This window comes from Cotesia glomerata, linkage group LG10, assembly GCF_020080835.1.
Source record: "Cotesia glomerata isolate CgM1 linkage group LG10, MPM_Cglom_v2.3, whole genome shotgun sequence".
NCBI lineage: Eukaryota > Metazoa > Arthropoda > Insecta > Hymenoptera > Braconidae > Cotesia > Cotesia glomerata.
In genome coordinates this window covers 4,901,455-4,912,089 of record NC_058167.1, presented here as the reverse complement: position 1 = coordinate 4,912,089, position 10,635 = coordinate 4,901,455, and the positions used below count along the sequence as shown (strand labels likewise).

Genomic DNA, 10,635 nt, shown 5'->3' with positions numbered 1-10,635 from the left:
GCTTTGTACAGTGAGCAATGCCAAGAAAATGCAAAGGGGCTGATTTGAGCCGCAGTACAAGTAAAGCTCGAAACTTGCGAAATAGCAGATCCGAAAGAACGGAAGAACAAATACAGCAACAAAATACTGATGCACGTGTCAGAATGGCGCAATTGCATCAAGAAGAGCCAGAAGATACACGAGCTGAACGCAATGAAGTCAGAAGATTAGAACAACGACAATCACGCCGTTTCACAGTCAATAGAAGAAGAACAAATGACCAACAACGACAACAGGTACATCGAGCATTTATATCTGATTCATTCCTGCGTCTAGCATTCCAGTATGAGCCCGATATTGAATATTATGCTCATTTAAAAGTGGTAATTGGTGCTATGGACAAGGAATGTCCGCATTGTCATGCTCTGAAATTCAAAAATGAGCCAGCTGGGATGTGTTGCACGTCAGGAAAAGTGCAACTACCTGACATTAAAACACCACCTGAACCATTGAACGGCTTACTTATCGGCACGGATCCAGATTCTAACGTGTTCCTGAAGTCAATTCGAAGATTCAATTCATGCTTTCAAATGACATCGTTCGGAGCAACAGAAATAGTTCGAAATACTAATGCAAATGGTCAACAATTCAATTCTACATTCAAAATCAGAGGCCAAGTTTATCATAAAATGGGCTCACTGCTGCCAATGCCAAACGAACCACATAAATTCTTACAAATCTACTTTATGGGCGGCGAGGATTCCGGAAGCGCACGTGCAAATCGCGTGAATGCACGTTGTGATTATAATAACCTTGATTCATTTTATGCCAGGCGCATCGTCAGCGAGCTAAATGCTCTTTTGAACGAGCACAACGAGTTGTTGAAAATATTCAAATCACATATGCACCAATTATCTTCAGTTCAGTGCTGACGCACATCGTTCATATGACGCTCTCCAATATCCGCTAATATTCTGGAAGGGACAAGATGGATATTGCATAAACATAAAACAACGAGATCCCGTATCAGGTACTTCATTGATTATTAATTAGATCATTAATAATTTAACAAAACAATTAAATTATTGAACGTAATAAATTTAAATTAATTTTTATGAACAAATATTACAGGAGCTGAAACAAACAAGAACGTTAGCTCAAAGGATTATTATGCGTACCGATTAATGATTAGACGTGGCCTGGACAACGTCATTTTACGATGTCTTGAGCTTTGTCAACAATTCATGGTCGACATGTACGCGAAGATTGAGAGCGAACGACTACGATACTTACGATATAATCAATAAAAGCTGCGCGCGAAAGAGTACATTCATTTGCGAGACGCTTTCAACAACAACGCCGACGTCGCCGAAATTGGTAACCATGTCATTTTACCATCATCGTACGTAGGCAGTCCACGTCATATGCAAGAATATATACAGGATGCTCTAACTTTCGTGCGCGAATATGGACGACCATGTTTATTTATCACGTTCACATGTAATCCAAAATGGCCAGAGATTACATCTTTGCTACTGCCTGGCCAAAATGCAATACATCGCCATGACATTAAAGCACGTGTGTTCAGACAAAAGTTGAAGTCTTTAATAAGTTTCATTACTAAATCACATGTATTTGGTCCCACACGTTGCTGGATGTATTCGGTTGAGTGGCAAAAGCGAGGATTACCTCATGCACACATTTTGGTTTGGTTCATCGACAAAATCCGTCCTGAAGAAATCGATAGTATCATTTCTGCGGAAATTCCAGATCCATCCACTGACCAACTGCTGTTTGATATTGTTACAAAAAACATGATTCATGGTCCATGTGGTACTCTTAATAGTTCATCGCCTTGCATGGCTGATGGAAAATGTACTAAAAATTTCCCTAAAGATTTTACCAATAATACGTTTAGTCACAAATGTCGACGGATACCCAATATATCGTCGAAGAAATCCTGAAAATGACGGACAATCATTTATTAAAAATATCATCAACACAGATATTGATATTGACAATCGTTGGCTCGTGCCATATTCGCCTCTGCTGAGCAAGACATATAATGCTCATATTAATGTTGAGTTCTGCAGTTCTGTGAAGAGCATCAAATACATTTGCAAGTATGTCCATAAAGGCAGTGATATGGCTGTGTTTAGAGTGGAAAATACTAATGTGAATGCTCCTCCAGTGAATAAAAACGATGAAATAACGCTCTACCAAATTGGTCGGTACATCAGCTCCAATGAAGGTGCTTGGCGTATCTTTGGTTTTCCAATTCATGAACGGGATCCAGCAGTTGTTCAGTTAGCCATCCATCTTGAAAACGGTCAGCGTGTATTTTTCACGAACGAGACAGCGATTGATCGTGCAATAAATCCACCTAAAACTACACTCACTGCATTTTTTGAATTGTGTAATCGTGCGGATGATTTTGGTGCCTTTGCACGAACATTACTCTATTCACAAGTACCACGCTATTTCACATGGACTCAAACAAAAACATGGATGCCCCGCAAGCAAGGCTCACCAGTTGCTGCATGTCTCAATTTATTTAAATCAAACGCCTTGGGGCGATTATTTACAGTCAATTCAAGACACACGGAGTGCTTTTATCTTCGACTATTGTTGGTTAATGTTACTGGCCCATTATCATTTCAAGATATACGTTAAGTGAATGGGCAACAATATCCAACGTATAAAGATGCATGCCTTGCACTCAGCTTGCTGAAAGACGACAACCAGTGGGAATGCATGCTTGCTGAAGCTGCATTGAACTGTACAGCAATACAAATTCGTCTACTATTCGCTATAGTGTTGACTACATGTTTCCCAGCGCGAGCACAGATATTATGGGAAAATCACAAAGATTCAATGACTGATGATATATTGCATCAACATCGTATACGGTGCCCCGATCTAACTATAACATTCAGCGACGAAATGTACAATGAAGCATTGATTGCTATTGAAGATCTTTGCATTGTCATTGCCAACTTACCACTTAGTAATTTCGGTATGAATTCGCCAAATAGAACTGCATCTGATTTAATGAATACTGAAATGAATCGTGAACTGCAGTACAGTACTGTAAAAATGGCAGCGATTGTTGCCCGCAATATCCCACTAATGAATGAGGAACAAAGAACCATTCATGATCGCATTATGCTCGCAGTTTCAGCTGGACAAGGTGGGTTCTTCTTTTTGGATGCACCGGGTGGAACTGGCAAAACATTCGTTATTTCGCTAATTCTTGCTGAAATACGATCAAATAATGGCATCGCATTGGCCGTTGCATCATCGGGCATTGCAGCAACTTTATTGGATGGAGGTAGAACAGCTCATTCAGTATTTAAGCTGCCACTAAATATTCAGAATAACCCTGACGCAGTATGCAACATTAAGAAACAATCGTCCATGGCCACTGTGCTGAAACGGTGTAAAATTATTATTTGGGATGAATGTACTATGGCACACAATCATTCACTTGAGGCGTTGAACAGGACATTGAAAGATATTAAAAACAGTGATAAACTATTTGGCGGAACTCTGTTGGTCCTTTCAGGTGATTTCAGACAAACACTTCCAGTCATTCCACGTTCAACATACGCTGATGAGATCAACGCTTGCTTAAAATCATCTCCATTGTGGCGTAATGTTGAAAAATTACAGCTAAAAATAAATATGCGCGTTCAAATGCTTCAAGATCCATCCGCTGAAACATTTTCAAAACAACTCTTAGATATCGGTGATGAAAAAGTTGCTATAGATGAAACTGGATACGTAAAATTACCGACCGATTTCTGCACAATCGCTGATTTGCAAGATACTCTCATTGAACAAATATTTCCCGATGTACACACACAGTACATAAATCATGAGTGGCTTGCAGAAAGAGCGATTTTAGCGGCAAAAAATGTAGACGTTGAAAATTTAAATCTGAAGATACAAATGTTGTTGCCAGGGAACTTGGTATCATATAAATCTATTGATACAGTTTGCGACGACAGCGAAGCAGTAAATTTTCCCACAGAGTTTTTGAACTCACTGGATTTGCCAGGCATGCCACCGCATAATTTACAATTAAATGTTGGATCTCCAATTATCTTGCTTCGTAATTTGAACCCGCCCCGGCTGTGCAACGGTACGCGATTAGTCATTCAAAAATTAATGAAAAACGTGATCGAAGCCAGGATTTTAAATGACAAGTTCAGAGGTGAAAATATACTCATACCACGGATTCCTATTATACCTACAGATGTGCCAATTCAATTCAAACGTATTCAGTTTCCGATTAGATTGGCATTTGCAATGACTATCAACAAATCCCAAGGTCAAACGATGTCTGTTTGTGGATTAGATTTGAGAACACCATGTTTTTCACACGGACAATTATACGTGGCATGCTCTCGAGTGGGTAAACCATCCAGTTTGTTTGTGTTAGCTAAAGATGGACTAACAAAAAATATTGTTCACGCTATAGCATTAAGAGATTGATATTGTTTAATAGTGTTACTGTCGTAATTGTTTAATTAATGATATATAATTTTAAGGAATAAATTATAATAACTTAAAAATAATGTTTGCCTTTTGTTATTTTTATATTCCCTCATCGTTCACAGCGCTCCATGCTTATTTCACGCATATACCACATTCTTACATACATACAATATACACATTCTAACATACATACATACTTACAATAAGTAAGCTATTTCTTGTCTACACTAGAAATCACTAGGAAATTATTTATATGTCAAAACAACGTTTGCCGGGTCAGCTAGTTATTATATATTTTCCAGAAGAAGTCTAATAACTTTCATCTATTCTCACGTAAATAAACTTTATCCACAATGAATGCAAAAATAGTAGATGTAATATCCTTCTTCTAGTGGCGCAATAATGAACTATTTCTTAATATTTATGATCTTACTCTTGAAATTATAAATAACTACTTTACTCACCGATCAAAATATAGTTTAGTATAGCAAGATTGTATTATAACATCTGTGCAAATTTAGCACCTCATCCAAGGATTCGCGAAGTAAAAATGACCTTAATCGATAGGTCTACGTTAGGTCCGGATAGGTCCACCAAAATTTTCGTTAGGTCCCTCATAGTTTTTTTACAAAAAATTTTTTTAATTTTTACTAAAAAAAAAAAAAAATAGCACCTCATTCTATGAAAAGCTGGCTAATTTTATCAAAATCGCATTTTTTATCGTTAGGTCTGTATTGGTCTATGTTTTTTTTTTATATTAATGATTTTATTGTCGTTATTAATAATTATAAATTAATCAAAATCTGCGCATGCGCACATCGCATCTAATACGGCGCACAATTTAATGTATATCCCAGTAAACACGTTTACGTCAATGTGACGTCAAAATGACATTGGGCTATGTCAGGATTTACGTAAGATACAAGTCACGAATGAGTCATATATGACTCATTATTTCACACTTCTTGACGTAAGATTCTGACGTAAAAATATGACGTAGTCATGACGTCAGTATTATGTCTCAATGACATTTATGACGTCAATATGACATACCTGTGATGTCTATATTATGATAATGATGTCATTATGACGTAAAAGTGATGTAAGTGATGTAAGAATTGTACCTCAGAAAAAATATTTTTAAAAAAATTTCTCAAAAATAAAAAGATGGCAATTATGAAATTAATTATAGTGTTGTGGACTTATTACAAAGTTTGAAACACTAGTTATATGTTGATACTTGATGAAAAAATCCTGAAATATGCTGGGCTCGAACTTGGGTCCTCACGTATCGAAGTCTGGAACGCTGCTCACTTGTCCAAGTAACGGTTCATGTCACGAAGTAAATAACTTATGTGATAAGCCTTACATGACGAAAAATGCTTATTTCATAATTTTTTCTGAGATTAAATGGATTTTAAGAGCTGGAATTGTATAAAATTCAAGTCTAATAATTTATACAATTTTATAAAATTTCATTAAACTCATGAAATTTTATAAAGTTCTATAAAACTTTGTAAAAACTCTTATAAAAGGCTCTCTAGTGAAACTTGTGGTAATGAATAGGCAATTTATAAATTTTCATAAGAATTGATTGAATCTTACACTTTCAAAAATTTTCGTCTAAAAGCGGACACAGAGAACTTTAGACTCTCTGCGGACACAGAGAACTTTCACAGAGTGAAATTTTTTCAGAGTAAACGATGTATCCGTGTCATTTGAATATTTTTTAATACTTATTGATTTCTCAAGACTCGAATTTTTTTTTTATTTAATTTTTTCCGAAAATTTAGTATTTTTCATTTGGATTTTTCTTCTTCAAAATTTCAATTTACAAAATTTAGATTTTTTTTTTTAATTTCAACTCTTTTAAGTATACAATTTTTTTCTATATTTCTTTTTATTTTTAATTTCAATTTTTTTCGAAATTTGAATTTCTTTAATTTAACATACTAACAACATTATGAAACTTGATGTACACAGTAAAAATTTTGCGTCATTGTGTCAAAATTTTGTGTTAAAAATTTTATGTTAAATATTTAACATTTTTTTATGTTGATTTAACACAATAAATGTTAAATTTACACTTAAAAAGTTAAATATTTAACACAAAAATTTTTAACACTAAAGTTTTTGACGCAATGACGCAAAATTTTTTACTGTGTAAAATACTATTAGTCTCGTCAATAACAATCATGGAACTGTTTGAATTATTTCAAATACAATGTTTCATAAGTAGCAGCACTAATGTCAGAAAATTATTTTTCAAGTAATAGTGCAATATTTAAATGACTGACATTTAATTTCTTGACGCGAAATCATAAGAAATTATATGTTTACTGCTTGACGGTTTAAAAATTTAGAGTTCATGCCACATAAATTGAACTCGGTATTTTGTTATCAGTTTCACACCAAATCATTTATACTGAATGAAGTCGAAAATATTTTTACAATGGATAAAAGTACCTAAATTCATGGAAAAATATAAGTGAGAAACATATGCAACGAAAAAAAAGTATTTCTTGCATCAAGAAAATTTTGACGGAGGCCGAAGTTATATTGGAGCAAGAAGTGTTTTAGTGTCAAGAAATTTTGACTTCATTCACGAAATGTTCAGTCATTTCTAATATATTCTTAGTCCAAAGAAATTAACTTTGAAGTCAGGATTTTTTTCTGCAGTGTATGGAACCATAGAAGCATAGATGTAAAAAATTTATATAACACATGTATTTAATTTGTATGTTTTTTTTCTTAAAAACGTAAATGAAAAATATTTTTTATGTTATTTGCTAATATGTTAGATATATTCATTAATATTATAAATTATGAATTTTTGTTATTAAGAGCGGATTCTAAATTTGCAAGGTACCAGCTTAAATCAGCTGTTTACCTCTTCCTGATTCTTACTAAATTTTAAACCAATTTTCATTAATATTTAGCGATTAATTGTAAATTAGACATCTTGTTGAAGAAGTTTTATATTTGATAAATTTTGATCAATCGATAATATTAAAAAAATACATCCCCCAAATTTTATCAATATTATGGAAAATAATCGTTTGTCACTGATTTAGAAAATGACTTTCAAATTACGTCAGTATTATGTACAATTGTGACAAATTATTGATGTTAAATAATGACTCACAGATGGTATCGGTATTACGTAAGACCGTGACTTGTCACTGATGTAAACGCATGATGTTAAACTTACGTCGTTATGACATACAATGATGGCATTAATGTTACGTAATATTGTAGTTTATATATTATGTCAGTTGTACGTAATATCTAAGTCATTTCCGTTACATCATGGAGAAGTAATAAACTTACATCAGTATGATGTCAAAAATATATCATATATTTTTACATCATAATTGGATCACAAGACAGGTCAATTTTACGTCATATTTACGTAAAATATTGTGACATTCCTATGACTTATAAATGACGTCTTATTGAAGTCATGTGTTCACTGGGTACCCGTTTTGATTTTTCGACTTTTAATAATTCAATTGAAAAATATATTAATTCATGAACTGCTTTCAAAATGATTAATTAATAGCACTTAAATGAGCTTATACCTTTAAAAATGTCCATAGTTTGCAAGATACAAGGTAATTTTTTATTTATTTACATTTTTAAAAATATAAACTCATCCTGATATAATACACTCATAAAGAGCTTCGATTTGAGTATCCATATGCAATTTTGATATATTTTATATTGTTTACTGATAATATATTTAAATAATATTTACGTTATTTTAATTTTTTTCTTATTTCGCCTAAAACGTCAACTGACATGTTTTGCCGATATATCAGTAGTAAAAATAATTATTTGAGTTTAGAATGTTGAAACCTTTTATGCTACAGCTTGTAGACTCTGTTACTGCTTAATGAACAGTAATGATCTTGTATAACATCATTACATATGTAAGTAGTTTAAAGTTAATGACCACGTGTTTTGGCTTATTTGTAACCAATAAATAAAATAATTACGATTAAATAAAAGAATAATAAATACGTCAATAACGCCAAGAGTAGTGTAAGTATTTTTCATATATTAAATCAGTCAAAATTTTTTTCATATAAAGTTTATATTCGTTGATGATTAGCGCTTAAGTATGGAATTAGCGGGAAGTTGCAGAGATGGCCTTTAGGATCAACCGTTTTCCTAATTTTTTTAATTAGATACAGATAGTAACACTAATCAAATCATTTCAATTTATATTTCATGCTTGGAAGAAGTGAGTTATTAGCCAAAAGTAAGCAAGCTGATACAAATTTGTATTAAAAAAAAGGTCAAGTTTATATGACGAGGTAAAAAAATAAAAAATTTTATTTTTGTGATTATTTATAAAAGAAGCTAACAATTGACAAAAATGCCTTTTTTAAAATTTAAAATACGATCATTTGTATTGTTTATATGACATGTTAAATTTTTTTTTTTAAATTGAGAAAAAAAAGGTGGGCACCAACATGTAATAACGCAATCATGAGGAGCATACTTTGAAATAATCTTAAGTTTATTTAGATTACCAGAATCCCATGTTAAAAAAGTTTTTTGAATATAATTTTCATACGGTGAGTTAAAAAAAAATATAATTAAGGGCATACTTACTGGTATTTTTTTAGTATAAGCTGAAAGCACCGGTTGGTTTAGTTCTGCAGAAAAAGCACGATGTACTTTCTTTCGAAGGTATAACTCCAATTGAACAGTTTTGTAAAAAGTATAATGCTTATCAGTTTATGTTTGTTTCGAATAACAAAAACGCCCTCATAATCTTATAATGGATAGAACGTATGCACTTTTAGATTTAATTGAAAATTACAAAGACTTAAATGAATTTAAAACGGATAAAATAATAGCTCAATTTAAAACGATGCTTGTGTTTAACGGAGATTTATTTGAAAATAATGATTTGTACAGTAGTATTAAAAATAGATATATAGATAGATTTATTCATGTATAGTAGTGAAGACTACCTTTTACATTTTTTCATACATTCTGCTGGAATAAATATATATGTATATATAAGTACTACATTGTTTACACTGCTGTATTTATCACATATAAAAATATATCTTATGCTTTGTGCTGCTATTCTTATGTTCATCAGCTGCTTGAAGTTCTTCCCTCGAGGGACTTAACTGCCTCATTTTGTGATGCATCTCTTCCTTCTTGGACTTCCTTTGCAAATTTCTAGAATTTACCGAGGAATTGACAGATTTCATTGACTGGCTCTCCTCTGAGAGTCTGTCTTATAGTATTAAAAATATTTTAATTGATATGTTTCAACGAAAAGCCATTAATGATGTTAGGCTTTCAAGATTAGAACAGGTACTCAGCTTTACAGCTGTAGATGGCAAAATTTATTTAAAAAATCATAAAGTGAGTTTATTGTTATTGATTGCTGTTGGTTTATTTTTGAAAATAATTAATCTGTTGATTTTTTTTACAATTTTTTAGAGTTTCATTGAAGAAATCTCGCAGTAAAGTTCCCAAATTCGAATTGGTGGAAATTAGACCGATCATGGATTTAATAGTTAGAAGAACAAAATTAACGTCTGATGACTTGTAAAAGCGAACGCGTGGAAGGCCTAAAGAAATCAAACCCAAAACGAAGAAAATATCAACTCTGACACTTTCTGTACGAAGTATGGTAGAATCCGAACAAAAACAGTTTCACTGTAAAAAAAAATCGCGCCAAGTCCACGTTCATAAGACTATTAAGAAAAAAAAATTTCTTATTTCTTTACAAAAAGATATAAAATAAAAAAATAAAAAAATTCAAGTAACCGATATGATTGTATTTGATTTTCGGAAATTAAAAAAAATTTTATTGTAAATTTGAAAATTAAGAAAAAAATTTTGGAACGTATTTAGTGTGCGTGGTTGCAAAATATTTTACTTTTAATGAAATTCGTAAAATCTATTTACTAGGACTTTAAAAAAATTGAAATACACAATGACGCACACCAAGTACATTCCAAAATTTTTTTTTTAATTTTCAAATTTACAATAAAATTTTTTTTAATTTCCGAAAATCAAATACAATCAAATCGATTACTTGAATTTTTTAATTTTTTTATTTTATATCTTTTTGTAAAGAAATAAGAAATTTTTTTTTCTTAATAATCTTATGAACTTGGACTT

At 32.1% G+C, this 10,635-nt stretch overlaps 1 pseudogene; it reads left to right on the top strand.

The window, feature by feature from the left end:
- The first annotated feature begins 1,634 nt into the window (after nucleotides 1-1,634).
- Nucleotides 1,635-10,201, top strand: LOC123273358 (annotated as a pseudogene).
- The last annotated feature ends 434 nt before the right edge of the window (nucleotides 10,202-10,635 follow it).